The sequence below is a fragment of the Erpetoichthys calabaricus genome, chromosome 2 (assembly GCF_900747795.2).
Source record: "Erpetoichthys calabaricus chromosome 2, fErpCal1.3, whole genome shotgun sequence".
Taxonomy (NCBI): Eukaryota; Metazoa; Chordata; class Cladistia; order Polypteriformes; family Polypteridae; genus Erpetoichthys; species Erpetoichthys calabaricus.
The window spans coordinates 241,202,282-241,219,357 of record NC_041395.2 but is presented as its reverse complement, the minus strand read 5'-3'; positions in this window follow the sequence as shown (position 1 = coordinate 241,219,357).

The window sequence follows — 17,076 nt, the reverse complement described above, 5'->3', positions numbered from 1 at the left end:
CACAGGGCACAAGGCAGGAAACAAACCCTGGGCAGGGCGCCAGCCCACCGCAGAACATAGTAACAATGAACACTGAATCTATGATGAAATCATAGCAACATGATTGTAAAACAGAAAACATAAAGAAGCAATATTCATGAAAAATGAATGAAGTAAATACATAATACAACTTAAACTATATAAAGCTGGTTTAAAATGCCATAAAATCTTGACAACTAATATACTGTATGTATAATATACAGATACTAACCACTAGCTGGGGATGAATATTGTGATTGCCATTAGAAGATGATAACTGGACAGGGTGTTTAATGGATCTTCAGATACTTGTAGTGTAGCTACATGTAAACTATAAGTCTAAGATGAGGTCACTAGTTTCACCAACACAGATTTTATAGAGACAAAATTGTTGGTTTTCCCGAAGTGGAACATTTTCAGTATGGAATCGACAATGAGAGAGCGCTGGTAATAATGGTTGCAAAAAGACTTACTCCTGGTGGCCTAAAGGATCAATAGCATATGAAGAATGGCAGAACATCTGGCAAGAATGACAATCTCAAACATTTTTACACATGAAGTAAAACCCCAAGTCAAGAATCCTAGAAAAGTCAACTCAAGAAGCATCTTAAGTTGAGTCCAATGAATTTCCTAAAATGATATACTGTATATATATATGAACAAATCAGAAATCGCCAGGTAAAGCACACTGAGCATCATGGATTGATAAAAATTGGTTGGCTTTAAAAATAATGGAGCTCAACTCCGATATTTAGCAACTACCAGATGCCATCACGTCTGTTCAAAGACACATTGTTACCAGTGATAGGTGTGCTCTGATGGTTGCCAAACAGCCTTAAAACTTGGGATGCATCCCAGGAAAATTGACTAAAGTGCAGCTTTCTGAAACAGTTAAAATGTAGTAGTGTTCATCTTTATAAACTGGCAGCTTTGAATTTAGCTTTTCAAAGGCATGTATGTATACAGTGTAAATAAATTGTTAAATAAATCACTAAAAATATAAATACATCACTAGGCTTTGCTGCCGATATTTTTCCTATAGAAAAGACATAACTAAGCATGTAGATACAGACCTTCTGTGCTTAAAAGCCCCATAGACTTTCTAGGCATAAAACATTTGATATCTGAATTGTATCAACCCATGGTCACCCTCATTTGTGAGACTGATCACATCCAAGTAAACTACTGAGATGGTTAACCCTAAAATGTCCTAAGTTGTGCGAATGAAAGGATCTTATGTGAATTATTTTCACCATTAGTAGGTACTGCCTTGGAACAAGTTTTGATAAGTGGCAAGGGTGGAATCTGAATTCATGGTATCCCTTACAATGTCTGCCTTTGACTTTTCACCATCACACACTTTATCTGATTACCAGTAATGGCGCACTGCACGAAAAACGTGCACTGAATACACTTGACTTGAGCATTCATAGTTTTCATACTCTTTCTCTGTATGTTTAGCATTCGTTTGCTCAGAGGTTGATGCGCTTGCTGCTTTCTGAGCAGATCTTCTTTACTCCACCCTAGCGGCCCGCTTCTTCTCTTCTTTCGTCGACATCTTTTCACGTTAAAACTGATTAAGTCAGTGTTTGTGTTGCAATTACTTAGTATGTTATTCTTAATTTTTCACTTAAGCTGGCACTTAAGTCTTCAATCTGTCTCAAAAATGATTTAAGATATGAAGAGGTAGGGGAAGTGACGGCGAAGGTTGTAGGGCTGAAAACGGCGCTCATACGCATGCGCCTCACGGTTGCCCTGCTGGCTGCTGCCGAGAGTTGATTCTACAATAAAATAAAATAAAAATAAAGAGGAATAACCTTGGAGGTCAATCATCACCCCAAAAGTGGATAGTAGACGTCTCGTAGTAAATGTGCACCAAATTACAGGTCAATAGGTCAAACGATTTGCGAGCTACAGGTGATGTAAAATCCTGGACAGACAAACGGACATCCACGGTAGCGTATTATATAAGAAGATACTTGGCTTAAGAAACCTTGATTGTCATGCACTGACATTAAGTGATTTTGTGCCATGAGTCTCAGTTCTCCTTTGTGGCTTGAGTGGATTGGGATCAGGTATGGAGGCAGTGTGAACAACAGTGCAATCCAGACCAAACTCCAGAAGTTGAGAACAGCACAACAGAGGAGCACCAAGCATCATGATAACTGCAACCTCCTTTGATAGCCAGTGGCCCCTGTTGTGTGATAATGGCAGTTTTGTGCCCCAATGTCAGCCAACAAGTGATTCTACTATTCCATCTTTGTCATATTTACATTTTTTCCCCTTATTTTTATTTTAAATCTAGTGAATGAAGAATAGCATGTGGAGTTCATCACAAATGTTACATTATACTCTACAGTAAGCACATTTCAGCATACTTCCTTCTATGTAGGAATAAGTAAACCAGCATGTTAAATGTGAGTCAAAATAGACACCACTCATATTTTAAAGGGGACAAAACATGCTAACTTGAAGCTTGGTATCAGAAATGATTTATTCAGAAATTATTTATTCATATTTTCTTTACATACTCAAAAAAGCAGGACACTTGCACAGTTATAGGCTAATTAGTTTTCCTTTATTTTATCCTGCCTTTTATTTGTTTTGTTTATTTTCTTGTAAGGCATTTTACAATTTAATCCTTTTGTTTAGGGAATTCAGTGAAAAAAAGAAAAGTCAGTTCAAACGTACTGCGGCTCACAGAGTTTTCCAGTATTCTTGAACTCTACAGATGAATCAAATGATATGCAGAAAAATACTTTGGAACAGTGTGTGAAAAATAAGCTGGTGGACTTGTGAATGCTTGTTTACCTATTGACACTTGTTTCATGAAATAATAATTTAGCCTCACCACACACTATTGTGTAGAATGATTTGCGAAAGATATATAATTCAAATGGGATTTGAGTTTTCCTAAGCAAGGAATAGGTGAATGCATTATGCTATCGCTAAAGAACATAAACAGAACACATGAAGGCACCCCATGGATACAAAAAACAACTTAGGGGAGAATGAGATAAGATGATCTTATACAAAGTGTGAAAAAAACAAAAAAAAAGAGAAATTGGAAAATTCCAAATTAACCACCACGGTGTAATTATAACATGTAAGTGGAGAAGTGAAGAAAAGGAGGAAGAGTGAAATGAGCAGTTAGTGATGTCCTAGATGTTTGTGGTATTATAGTGATGGAATCTTAAGGTTGTACTGACAGTATGAGGTGGCAGCAGGTTTAAGAGAAACTGGAATCAGGCGATGTTGCCAAGTCAAAAATGTCAAACTAAGTGTCAGAACCAATAAGACAAAAAATCATACCCAGGAAGTGGTGTGGTAAAGTTTGGAAACCAAATATAAACTGCTCAAAAGAATTAAAGGAACACTTTGAAAGCACAATCTCAATGGAAAAAAAATCATGCAGGATATTTATACTGATATGGACTGGATAGTGTGTTAGGAACGAATGGATGCCACATCATTGGATGGAAATGAAAATTATCAACCAACAGATGGCTGAATTTAAAGACACCCTGAAAATCAAAGTGAAAAAATGATGCGGCGGGCTAGTCCATTTTGCCTAAATTTCATTGCAGCAACTCCAAATCGTACTCAGTAGTTTGTATGGCCCCCACATGCTTGTATGTACAGTATGCCTGACAATGTCGGGGCATGCTCCTAATGAGACGATGGATGGTTTCCTGGGGGATCTCCTCCCAGATTTGGACCAGGGCATCACTGAGCTCCTGGACAGTCTGAGGTTCAACCTGGTGGCGTCGGATGGACAGAAACATAATGTCCCCGAGGTGTTCTATTGGATTTAGGTCAGGTGAGTGTGGCGGCCAGTCAATGATATCAATTCCTTCATCATTCAGGAACTGCCTGCATACTCTCGCCACATGAGGCCGGGCATTGTCATGCACCAGGAGGAACCCAGGAGCTACTGCACCAGCAATGGGTCTGACAATGGGTCCAAGGATTTCATCCCAATACCTAATGGCAGTCAAGATGCCGTTATCTATCCTGTAGACATCTGTGTGTCTCTCCATGGATATGCCTCCCCAGACCATCACTGACCCACCACCAAATCGGTCATGCTGAACGATGTTACAGGCAGCATAACATTCCCCATGGCTTCTCCAGACCCTTTTACGTCTGTCACATGTGCTCAGGGTGAACCTGCTCTCATCTGTGAAAAGCATAGGGCGCCAGTGGTGGATCTGCCAATTCTTGTATTCTATGGCAAATGCCAATCGAGCTCCATGGTGCCGAATAGTGAGCATAGGCCCCACTAGAGGACGTCGGGCCATCAGGCCACCCTCATGAAGTCTGTTTCTGATTGTTTGGTCAGAGACATTCACACCAGTGGCCTGCTGGAGATCATTTTGTAGGGCTCTGGCAGTGCTCATCCTGTTCCTCCTTAACCAAAGGAGCAGATACCTGTCCTGCTGATGGGTTAAGGACCTTTTACGGCCCTGTCCAGTTCTACTAGAGTAACTTACTCTCTCCTGGAATCTCCTCCATGCCCTTGAGACTGTGCTGGTAGACACAGCAATCCTTCTGGCAATGGCACGTATTGATGTGCCATCCTGGAGAAGTTGGACTACCTGTGCAACCTCTTTAGGGCCCAGGTATCGCCTCATGCTACCAGTAGTAATGTAAATTTCCCCTTGGGATTAATAAAGTATCTATCTATCTATCTATCTATCTATCTATCTATCTATCTATCTATCTATCTATCTATCTATCTATCTATCTATCTATCTATCTATCTAGTGACACTGACCATAGCCAAATGCTAAACTAGTGAAAAAACAGTCAGAAAAGATGAGGAAGGAAAATTGTCAGTGGCCTCCACCTGTTAAACCATTCCTGTTTTGGGGGTTGTCTCATTGTTGCCCATCTACTGTACCTGTTGTTAATTTCATTAAAACCAAAGCAGCTGAAACTGATTAACAACCCCCTCTGCTACTTAACTAACCAGATCAATAGCCCAGATGTTTCATTGACCTGATGCTATACTCTGATTAAAAAGTGTTCCTTTCATTTTTTGAGCAATATATATATATATATACAGAAACATGTAATCAGAGGCAAAATTATAAATCATAGTCAAAAAACAGGGCAAAATATTCTTAACGAGGAATTCAAAAGAAAACAGAATCAATGCAAGCTTCAATCCAGACTGAGCTTGCCCTTTAAATTGGCTTGTTGATTCAGTGGGCCTCTCTTGAAGTGATGTTACCATCCCAGAACACCACAGCATAGAAAATCTCATTGGCCATAACAGAGTTATAGAAGATGTGAAGGATGTCACTTCCCACATTAAAGGAATGCAGTCTCCTAAGGAAAAATAGCCTGCTCTGCCCTTTCTTATATAGTGCCTCTTTATTCATAGACCAGTCCAACCTGTCATTAATGTGGACCACCAAGTACTTGTATGAGTGGACTACCTTTACGTTCACTCCTTGAATAATGACTGGACATAGAGGCTCTTTTGTAAAGCAAAAGTCAAGAAGCAGTTCCTGTTAATCATGATGTTGATCACGACCAAGGTACAGTGTATAGAAAGAAGTACTGTATATATTTTGCGGAAATAAAACATGTATGTATTTCAAACACAACCGCGAGGAAAACATACAAACTCTACATATACAGCAACTAACTGAGGGATTTAAACCCAAATGCTGTATTCCTGAATCAGCACTATTCACCACACCACCATACAACCCTCATGTAAATAAATTGGCTATAAAGCCAAACTCACAGGAGCCTTTAACTAGAGCTGGCCTGCAAGAATATTACAGTTGCTGATGCACATCTTAAAGCATTAGTATTCTGACATCCAAATTCATAATAAATGACAAAACCGGTGTTTCTGCAAACCTTTGTCTGTCTCTGAGTGTGCTTCTACTATAATATATTTTGATTTGATGCTTCTAATAGAGGAATACAGACAACACAAATCATTTATGCTACATTATTAGACAATAGAGTTCGCACTATGCACACAAATCATTGACCACAGACTCCAAATCGAAGCCAGTCAGAGATGTTACTGATAGCATCACTGACAGCTGTGCTATAATTTAGAAAAAGCAGAATTCAACATATTCTTTCTCAGCTGGAGATGCTGGCCTCGTCATTCTCTCTCAGGATACTTTATTATTCTTCACAGGATCGTACAAAAGCTAAAGTGAGCTATGTTGTCAGCATGTGCATTGACATAAGTGTGAACGTCTCGATCACATGACTTCTGATTGATCAGATCTTGCATCTGATTTGAACAGGACTGATGTGATTAGAGACTGAACATACAGAAGTACAACATTCACAACTAGCTAGGAATGATGTGCCCTAATGTGCACAATGTAATGTTTATATACAGTAAGTTATTTGAAAGAGAAGTAAGTCACATCTAAAATACAAGATTTTTTAAGAATAAATTATGATCTGAAATTATATGTGATTCTCCTGGGAAAATATAGGATATCTGATCTCCCTAAATATGTGTCTTTCTATCGTGTTTTACTAGAGAAGCAACATTATCCTCAAGTAACAAAGATTTCTTGCGGTCTTGCAAGAAAGATCCAAATGGTGTACATTATTATTATTTAGCATTATTAGTAAGTTTATATTGTCAATTAATAATAAGTTAATACCTCTAATGATAATCACAAGTAGTGATAAGCAAAACCCATGGAGTCTGTTTTGCTGTGAGATTGGCGTTATTGCAGAAATGTTCAGGAACTTGAATACATTGAAGTCAAAGGGGAAAGATGAACTGAACTAGTTGTGAGTGGATTATAAGAGTGCGGTGGTGTTTTACCTGTCCCTGAGGGCTTGAGAACCATCTGCCAAGTCAGATGAACCGATAAATGTGCCCAAAACTGGTATCTGTGCTGTGCGGCTGCAGTGCTAAACACCGCACCGCCACACCTCAAACAACAAAAGATGCAAAGGGAATGATAGATACAAACAAATCACAACAAATGTCCACAGACTAGCAATAAATAAAAATATACATCATTGTGCTCACAGAGTTATGGTTCATTACATTATTTGAAATCACGGGTCCATGCAGCTGGGAAGTCTTTTTTGTTTCTGATCTTTCTGTGCAGATCCTTCACACTTTTTTCTTTCATCAAGAAATGGAAATGCCTTGTAAATAGTAATAAGTCATTATTATTTCACAGGGTCTCATGTGTTTTCTGACTTGGGAAGGAGGAAGGAGATGCATCCTTTAAGGCTTGTGTTGACTTGTTACTGTACCACGTGGCTAATTTTGCATGTCAGCTGTGATGAGTTAGTAAGCTCACAGAAATCAGTGTTACATATTCCGTGGCAATACTCATAGTATTTGTATTATGGTCAGTGTAACAAAAGGCGCTATATGGGCATCTGACCCAACACAGACAGACACGGGAGGCACACTGATAAAACAAATAAATGTTTTATTTCTTTTGCTTCACCTGTGGACAACGTCTTCCCCGTTCCCACAGGCACAATGCAGTCCCACAAACACAGCACAAAAACACAATTCTTTTTCCTTCTTTGTCTCCTCCACTCCTCTCTGGCAAGCTTTGTCTCTCCTCCTCCCAACTCGGGCTCCTGGAGTGGTGGCTGCTGGCTCCCTTTATAGTCCACCCAGAAGTGCTCCAGGTGTTTGATGATGGATTATGATGGAAGAACCACCCACATGGGCTCAAGAAGCCATGCAGCTCCCCCTAGCGGTGGCCTCGGAGCCCAACAGGGATGAGCTCCGGTGTAACACAATTGTGGCCCCAATGCAACCCAGGGGGGCTGCCACCAAGTGTTCCAGGGGATGTAATGTGCAACCCATGGCTGCTCCCCCAGATCCAGTGTCAAAGGGGCATGGGTCCCGGCTGTCCGCCACACCAGCTAATTTACTCCTCAAATGAAAGTACTGCAAGATGTTTTTAAATGCATAAGGGGAGGAATCCTGCTTGAGTACATTGAAGCAGATCAGGCAGCAAGACAAAATGTGAGGTGAAATATGCTTACAGTAGCAACTGCAGTAGCTCTGTGATGTCATACTGGTCTCACAAAGCATCATGGGGTGCTGGGAAAAAATTTTCATCTAAGCTGTCTGCACAGAGAATTTCCAGAAAAAATATTCTGCAAATAAGATCACTGTCAAACACAGCCTATCCGTCATGAAAAACACTTTGACGAGTTTCACAGATCAACACTAATCATGGGTAACACTTACGTAGTAGAATTTCCTTAAATTTTTATGACTTTTTAGGTAAGGTGTTATCGAGAGATAGGGAGAGGAGCAAAGGGCAGGTGCAAGATGGAATTCAAACCACTGAAAGGCACAAATCCACAGTAATTAATGCAGGGCCAACTCACATTTCACAGTCAAATCAAAGACATAACTGTGGCACTTCACCACATGTAACTCCATTAAACATTCTAGCTACACCACAGAATCACATCCATAGGTTACCTGCAGGGCCAACAAGCAGGTTCATGCACCTTAACAGCAGAAGCTGTGGTTTCTGGGATGTACACATCTCGTATTTTTGCAGTGGCAAAAGTTTTGTTTTGCAGTTAGATGATGAAGATAGTACATGTGTAATAAAAGGCTGTCTCTTTCAATTTGTATTGTATATATTTCGTGTATTTAAAACTGATGATAATCAGCCTGGGTGGCACAGTGGGTAGCACTGCTGCCTCGAAGTAAGGAGACCTGGGTTCACTTCTCGGGTCCTCCCTGCGTGGAGTTTGCATGTTCTCCCCGTGTCTGCGTGGGTTTCCTCTCACACTCCAAAGACATGCAGGTTAGGTGCATTGGCGATCCTAAATTGTCCCTAGTGTGTACTTGATGTGTGTGTGTGTGTGTGCGCGCTCTGCGGTGGGCTGGCGACCTGCCTGGGGTTTGTTTCCTGCCTTGCGCCCTGTGTTAGCCGGGTTTGGCTCCAGCAGACCCCCGTGACCCTGTAGTTAGGATATAGCGGAGTGGATAATGGATGGATGGATGGATAATCAGCCTAACAGCAACAAAAAATGCAGTGATTTTATATTTCCATAACTGCATCCTAATTAATGCTTAATATATTGCCCGTAATAAAAATATTGGATTTATATGAAGCATAGCAGGAAAATATGGCCTCAGGAAGAAAGCATGAAAATGCACAGGGAAAGGGCAGACTTACACTTAAAGGACCAGGCATTGAACCCAGACATTATGGTGCAAGCGATATTCCATGACCCAATAAACCCTATTTTGATTTAAGCTCTTTGACTGGTAATGAAGCAACCAGAGAAAAGGCAACTCCTAACCTAACATGAGATGACATTAAAATCATTAAGTGACAAAACTTTAAACAAAGCAACATATCAGAGTTTATATGGAAAATTTGACTTTTGCGAAAATTGTCCAATAACCTATTTTTCACCTAGAGTTGTACCTATGGCTTCAGATGAGAGCCAATATACATTTCCAATATACTGAGCTGAACTTCTTGCAACAGCTCTTCTTAACTGTCAGGGCCACAGATGTAACTTCTGGGCTAATTGCATCATTCCCAAAGGATGCATTTGATTGTCTTTCTTTTAAAGTGATCACTGGCTTGGCAAAAGCCAGACTAAGATAAGTTAAAGGTTAAACACAAAGAAACCAAAGCATTCCCTATGATGTGAAGTGTGTGTTGTGAATAGGATCCCAGTTAGGATCATCCAAAATGAGTGTGTTCATAAAAATACAGCCAATACCCTATACACTAGTCAACTGCCCTCCTAGTGATCTGTCCTCCTGACTCACTCATAAGAAATCTAACATGCTTGAAAAGTAAAGAGGGTGTAAAGTTTGGGGTAAAGCTGGAAAAAAAAGGAAAAAGCTTTGAAGTGTCTTCATGAGAGAGTGAGGAACTAAAGACAGATTCAACATAAAATTTCTAGGAAACAGGAACAAATGGCAAGTATGATTCATTCAAAAAAGGAAAAAGAAGCATTCAGTGTTTTTTTTTGTTTTGCTGTTAACATGTATTGAGAAACAGAGGATATGATAAATTTCAACAGATTCCTTTTAATACTTCTTTAGTTGGTAAATCATCTGAAGTTTGTTATAGTAGTTATTTCTGATCTGCCTTTTTCTATTACAGATTGAGGGATCCAGAGCTTATCATGGCAGCACTGGTTACAAGACAAGGATCATCCATCCATCCATTTTCCAACCCACTGAATCCAAACACAGGGTCACGTGGGTCTGCTGGAGCCAATCCCAGCCAACACAGGGCACAAGGCAGGAACCAATCCCGGGCAGGGTGCCAACCCACCGCAGGACACACACAAACTCACCCACACACCAAGCACACACTAGGGCCAATTTAGAATCGCCAATCCACCTAACTTGCATGTCTTTGGACTGTGGGAGGAAACCGGAGCGCCCGGAGGAAACCCACGCAGACACGGGGAGAACATGCAAACTCCACGCAGGGAGGAACCGGGAAGCAAACCCAGGTCTCCTTACTTCGAGGCAGCAGCACTACCCACTGTGCCACCGTGCCGCCCAAGACAAGGATCAGTTCTTTGAATATAGGAAAAAAAACAAAATGGGAAAAACGTCAAATTCCACATGGATGATGACAGTTCTCAGATTAGAACCCAGGTTCATGAAGGTATGTGACACAATGATGTAAACAGTATAGCAAATGTGAAATGAGACCATCAGTGTCTGGACTCCTGAAATTGTATTCAGCTGCAGCTAAAACGCCAGTATCAAGAATGTATGGCTGAACATTTCTGACTATCTTAAGAATGACGTCCATCCTGTTCTATTACTGTATTACTGCATTGCTCCCATTACAAGGAATTTCACATATTGTGCTGTTCACTGTGAATGCTGCATACTTCTTTCCTTCCTTCCTTAAATGCAAGAAGGTCCTTTTCATTCTAACTTTAGACAGTTTATTTTGTGGTGTTTTGTTTGCCTCTATAATTTTTATGCTTTTTTTGTTTTCTTTTTTTTTTTACCTCTTGGTGTTTCTGTTGTCACACAAGAATAAAAGCAGTTCTGCCAATTTCAACAGCGTTATAAGCAGAGCTTACTTCACTTGGAATCAGATTGTACAAAATGATTTCTGACACATATTGTTGTGCAGTTTTAAATGAACCTGTTGTAACATTTCAAAATGTTGCCATTTTCCTGTGTGGACATTTATTTATTTATCCATTTATTTTGCAAATGAAATCAAAAGTACTATCTATCTATCTATCTATCTATCTATCTATCTATCTATCTATCTATCTATCTATCTATCTATCTATCTATCTGTCTGTCTGTCTGTCTGTCTGTCTGTCTGTCTGTCTGTCTGTCTGTCTGTCTGTCTGTCATGAATTTAACCTGTGGCTGAAGATTATTACTAATTAAAATAGAAATTTATCTGCCTCTGCTGCATTATCTTCATAAAGGAATAACAAAATTGATTCCTGCCTTTCACCCAGTGCTATCTAGAATGGCTCCAATTCCTTATAAATGGATTAAGTAAGTCAAACAATGGATGGATGGATGGAACTAAATGTACTCTCTTCCAGGGTGTCATTTTCATTTTATCTGGTACATGAAAGAGCAAGGAAGAATTTCCTTTGCTTTTGACATTTTAATTCTTTAATTAGAACTCATACTTGAATGAAAAAAAAATCTACTGCCATAGGTATTGATATTAAACACTGCAATGACATCCCATCCTGGAAATGCTCCATATGTTCAATGCTGCTCTTACAGACTCTCTCGTTGAGTTGCGACAAAGGTACACAAGTTATGAAAACGGATGGATTGATTGATATACTGACATTACAGAAAACTCATTTTTGAAATACCGCCAGGTTCAGTATTGTGTGCCAGGACTACAGAATGGCAAGAAATTCTGTCACAATAAACAAACTGAGTTAAAAATAAAATGAACACCTACCACTAGAATATTGTTGACAATTCTGCCAATTGTAAAGCTGTGCTTTCATTTCCACTTTTCAGCCTTTCTGCCATTATTTTACTATAAACCGAATAGTAACAGATTATTAAACATATCTTTAACAGAAAAATTGAAAGAAAACTTTGTTTGCCATTTCAAATAATAAGTTCCATCTTTCAGAGCCATTACAAGGAAAAAATGTAATATGACTACTGAGAAAAATAATAGCATTGCGCGCACACACATTTTAAAAATATATTAGCTATGTTTTTATGTTATTTGTACTATTATTTTTAATACTAATTTTAATAATAAACTATGTATATTGTTTTAAAACACAGTGCCAAGGTATGTGAATTATAAACAACTATGGTATTTTTTTTAGGGTATTATTTTGTGTGCTTTATGAAAGTGTGAATTGAATTATTTCATCAACGGAACTGCATACTGATGACAGACAGTCAGGCAGGCAGGAAGGCAGATGGATAGATAGATAGATAGATAGATAGAAAAATAGATAGATAGATAGATAGATAGATAGATAGATAGATAGATAGATAGATAGATAGATAGATAGATAGATAGATAGATAGATAGATAGATAGATAGATAGATAGATAGATAGATAGATAGATAGATAGATTGTACTTTTGCTTTCATTTGCAAAAATAAATGGATAAATAAATAAATAAATGTGCACACAGGAAAATGGCAACATTGTGAAATGTCACAACAGGTTTATTTAAAACTGCACAACAATATGTGTCATTTGATTCACAAACAACTTCCACGGTTCTTCACATTTCTGGATCTTTATTGTTTTTTTACCTTTGAAGTATGTCTGGCTTTTTTTTACACTCCTTCCCCATTCATTGTAACGCAGGACAATGCAGTCTCCACAGAAAGGAAATATGTAATAAAATTATTGCCAGGATTTCCTCTCTGTGATTTTTTTCCCCATTCTTGTCCTGATGGAGTCAGAAACAGAACAGGCAATTAGCCCTATTAATTTGATGTTTTTACATTCTTGGATTTTACTTAAATCTAGGCTGTTATTTTACAGTTCTCCAGCTTACTTTTTTCACCTTTTTATTTTTATGTTTTTATGATGGCGTATGTAAATCAATTAGGAAGGCTGCGGAGATATATATTTTTAAAATACCCCAATGACTTTCTACTTCAGTGGTTTAGATTTCAAATAGGCAAATTACAGGACTGACTTACTGCTTTTCCTGGCTTTACATCTATGCGCATTTTGTCCAGTGCAGAAAATGAAAAGTCCACCTGCGCTATTAAAACTGATTTCACACAAAGTGAGCAGTTCATATTTTTTACGGGCTATGCTGTCACCTATTGTTCTCAGGTCAACAGCACTAAATGTCTATATACAGTACTTTGAACATGGCAAGTGCTGTGCCAGAATCAACATGAAGTATTAGATTGGTTTAGGCGACATCAGCAAACGCTACAAATTAATAACTTCTGTGCCCCCCCTTAAATCCACATGTTGTGAATGTAGCCTTTGTTGAACTTGTAAGTCATAAACCTTGCTTAGTGGCTCCATTATTCTTTTCTTTTTTTGAGATTTGTTATTAGAATGTTTTTGGCAGGATGGAAATGTTTTAAATGTTTTTATTTCCATGCACCTTGTTATTGTCCAGGTATATTTTACACTTTTCCCAAAGCACAAAACAGTCCCCTCATCCCATATACATATGTTTTCTACCTGTTACTCTGGTTTTCCTGTCTCTGCTAAGCTTAATTAGAGACTCTAAATTGTGCCAATGTTAGTGTAAGGCTGGTTTCTGTGTTGTTCCCCATGTTGCTAGGATAGGTTTTGATCCCCAATGACTCTGAAATGGATTAAGCAAGTTTGAAATTGCACTATTGCATGGGTGACAAAAGTAATAAATCCACCTTAATAAAGTGATGAGTGTCTATGAGTCTGAGTACCTGTGTGTCTGTCTGGTTGCTATATTTCTGTCATTTAACAGATGGCAGATCACAAAAATTTTTAATAATAAAATGCATTGTATTTGTCATTCCAACAGATGGTGCATCACACATATTTTTTGGTAACTGTATTAATCCTCGAGGGGAAATTGTCTTTCACCTGACCCCTTGAGATCAGAGTGCAGGGTCTGCCATTTTACAGGACCGCTGGAGCAATTTTCAGATTAAGGGCTTTGCTCAAGGGACCAATGGAGTAGTATTATATAATTATATATATGTAGTTATATAATGCATTGAATTTGTCAATTCAACTAATGGTGCACACAAACATTAACACTTGTTTTATGAATCCAATACTAAATGGCATATGACAGAGGCACAAGCTTTGCATTTGTCATTCCAACAGATGGCACATAACAAATGTTTATATCAATAAAATGTATTGCATTTGTTAAGTTTGGTTTGATTATATGGATTTATTGTGTTATTTGCTTTTAATTCAAATTAATTTATAAAATAGTATTGCATTTGTCATTCCAACAGATGATGCATCACAAATGTTTGTAGTAATGCATTTTATTACTGTAAATGTTTGTAATGTGTCATCTGCAGGAATGACAAATACAACATATTTTATTATTACATGCATCACAATATACATTCCAATAGATGCTGCAATACAAACATTAACACTGATGTCTACATTAATTACTAAGATTTCTATCCATCACAGTTAGCTCTATATGAAGACATCACAAATTTAGCTTTGAAAAGTCCACAATAGAAAATAAGAAACATGTCTTAAAATAGTAGAAAGGAATACAGCCTTTGAACATACTTTCTGCAGGATATTACTACCTAGTGCACAATCGATGTGGGCTCATTTCTTACTGGCTGTGATTATTGCAGTGCTCGGTCTGTGATAAAGCAGTGATGGACAGAGGAATCATAGTCAACGTGAAGAGAAGTTGAAAACCCATACACCCAGTCAACTGGAGGCACTGTGTTTCAATTCTTTTCAAACAACGGGTGTGGACTACAAGGGATGTTTCAAAACTGAACACAAATGGGTAGCTGAAGTTAGCATGGGAACGTCAGAATATAGAAAATGACACCTACAACAATGTGCTCTAGACAAACATGGTGGGATGAGGGTGGGGTTGTCTGGTCTCAATACCTGACATCATCTAGCACAAATCTGTGTAATCACCTTGTGATAGCTGACCCACACACTCTGGTTGTATCAAAAATGTCTTTTGATCCATTGCAATTCTTGCGGACCTCTTTGGGCACCTTCTCATTGACATGAGGGCTGAATGTAATGGGAAGGCCTGCTATTGACTTATTGCATTGGTAAGTAATTAATTTTACTCTAGCATAAATGACTTTTTCATTCCTTCAAAATTACCTTCTCTCTCTCCTCCAAGAGACATCAACAGGCTTTTCTTGTAGCCCCCTGAAAGCTCTGCTGGGTAAAATGAGACCAGGTTCCCTTCAAGCTTTTTGACGGTCAGATAATCATTCTAACCTTGCCTGGTGCATCTTAAGCAAACTGTAACGAGTTTATGAGATCATAAAGCCAGGGGTTCAATTCCTTCTGCACATGAGGTAATTCTTATTTTACAGTCTCCTTTTTTACTGTGTGCATATATTTCTCAAAACAGTGTGGCTATAAAATCTTTTTTAAAGTATGAACTAGTTCTGATTTAACAAGAGCAAAAAAAAAAAAAAAAACACGGCAGGATTATGGCCGTACATAGTGCCAAACTGTTTTGAATGCAGTAATGTCAGGCAATCCAAATCATGTTGTTATAATTCATACTAGTGCAGCAGAAATTATTACTAAGCCATGCTCATCCAGTTCAATGCTCTGCAATAAACTTAAAATTCATGCCTTTTAAATACAAAACCATGAACAACTTCTCTGTTCATTTATGCTTACTCACCAGAAAACACACTGCAATCACAAGTTGTAGGGATTCTTGAAATTCCCAGAATAAATACATTTTCCATTTGAGTAAATTGTGGATTGGGATTGTGAATTTCCCCTTGGGATTAATAAAGTATCTATCTATCTATCTATCTATCTATCTATCTATCTATCTATCTATCTATCTATCTATCTATCTATCTATCTATCTATCTATCTATCTATCTATCTATCTATCTATCTATCTATCTATCTATCTATCTATCTATCTATCTATCTATCTATCTATCTTTAGCTAGCTAGCTAAAGATTTTTCTTATAGGGCCCCTAAAATTGAATTGCCAACCAATGCAGAAAGCCTTAAAAGCAACTACTTCAGCAAAGTATGTTATTGTTTAAGCTACTGGTGAAACTGCTCTGCCTTCTTTTAATATTACGTCATCACATTTATTGACTACTGTTTTGTGCTTTTTTTTCTGTGTCCTGTGGTAGCATCTAGCATCACTACCACTGTCATCACAAATGGATAAGAATGGATAAGAGTGGATAAGAAATATTGGCATCACCAATTCCATACTCAGTGTCAAATGTATGACTATAACATAAACCTTACAGAGCCCAATTTAAAAGTGATACAGGAGAAGCAATTTCATGTTACATTTCATCTTATCAATTTCAGCCAGAAACATCCAAATCAGTCCACAATGTGTTTGCCTCATTCCTCTCTTCTTCAGGACACCATCTTTTTTTAAGACTGGCTCCTCCAGAATGTATTCAGTCTACAAGTAGACTTGGTAAAGATGTTTCTTTCTGACATGATCAACATTTCTTTCCCTTTCCTTGTCTTATAGCAATCAGTGGGGTCACCAGCCCACTACACTTTTTAACAATGTTTGTCTGGTTTCTTGTCAAACTAATGCAACAAAATCTTGGACACTATTCATTATTTGTTGTTGTTGGTAGGTGACGTCAAGTTGGTTTCCGACTCATAATGACCCTGTGTACAACAGAGCGAAACATTACCTGATCCTGAGATATCCTCCACATTTATTCCACATTTGAACCCATTGTTCCAGCCACTGTGTCAATCCATCTTGTGCAGGGCCTTCCTCTCTTCCGCTTACCTTCTACTTTACCAAACATGATGTCCTTTTCCAGAGATTGCTCCCTCCTGACAATGTGTCCATTATTAGAAGGTATAAAACCTTTGATTATATTAAAAAACTAGCCGTCCCCCACGGCTTC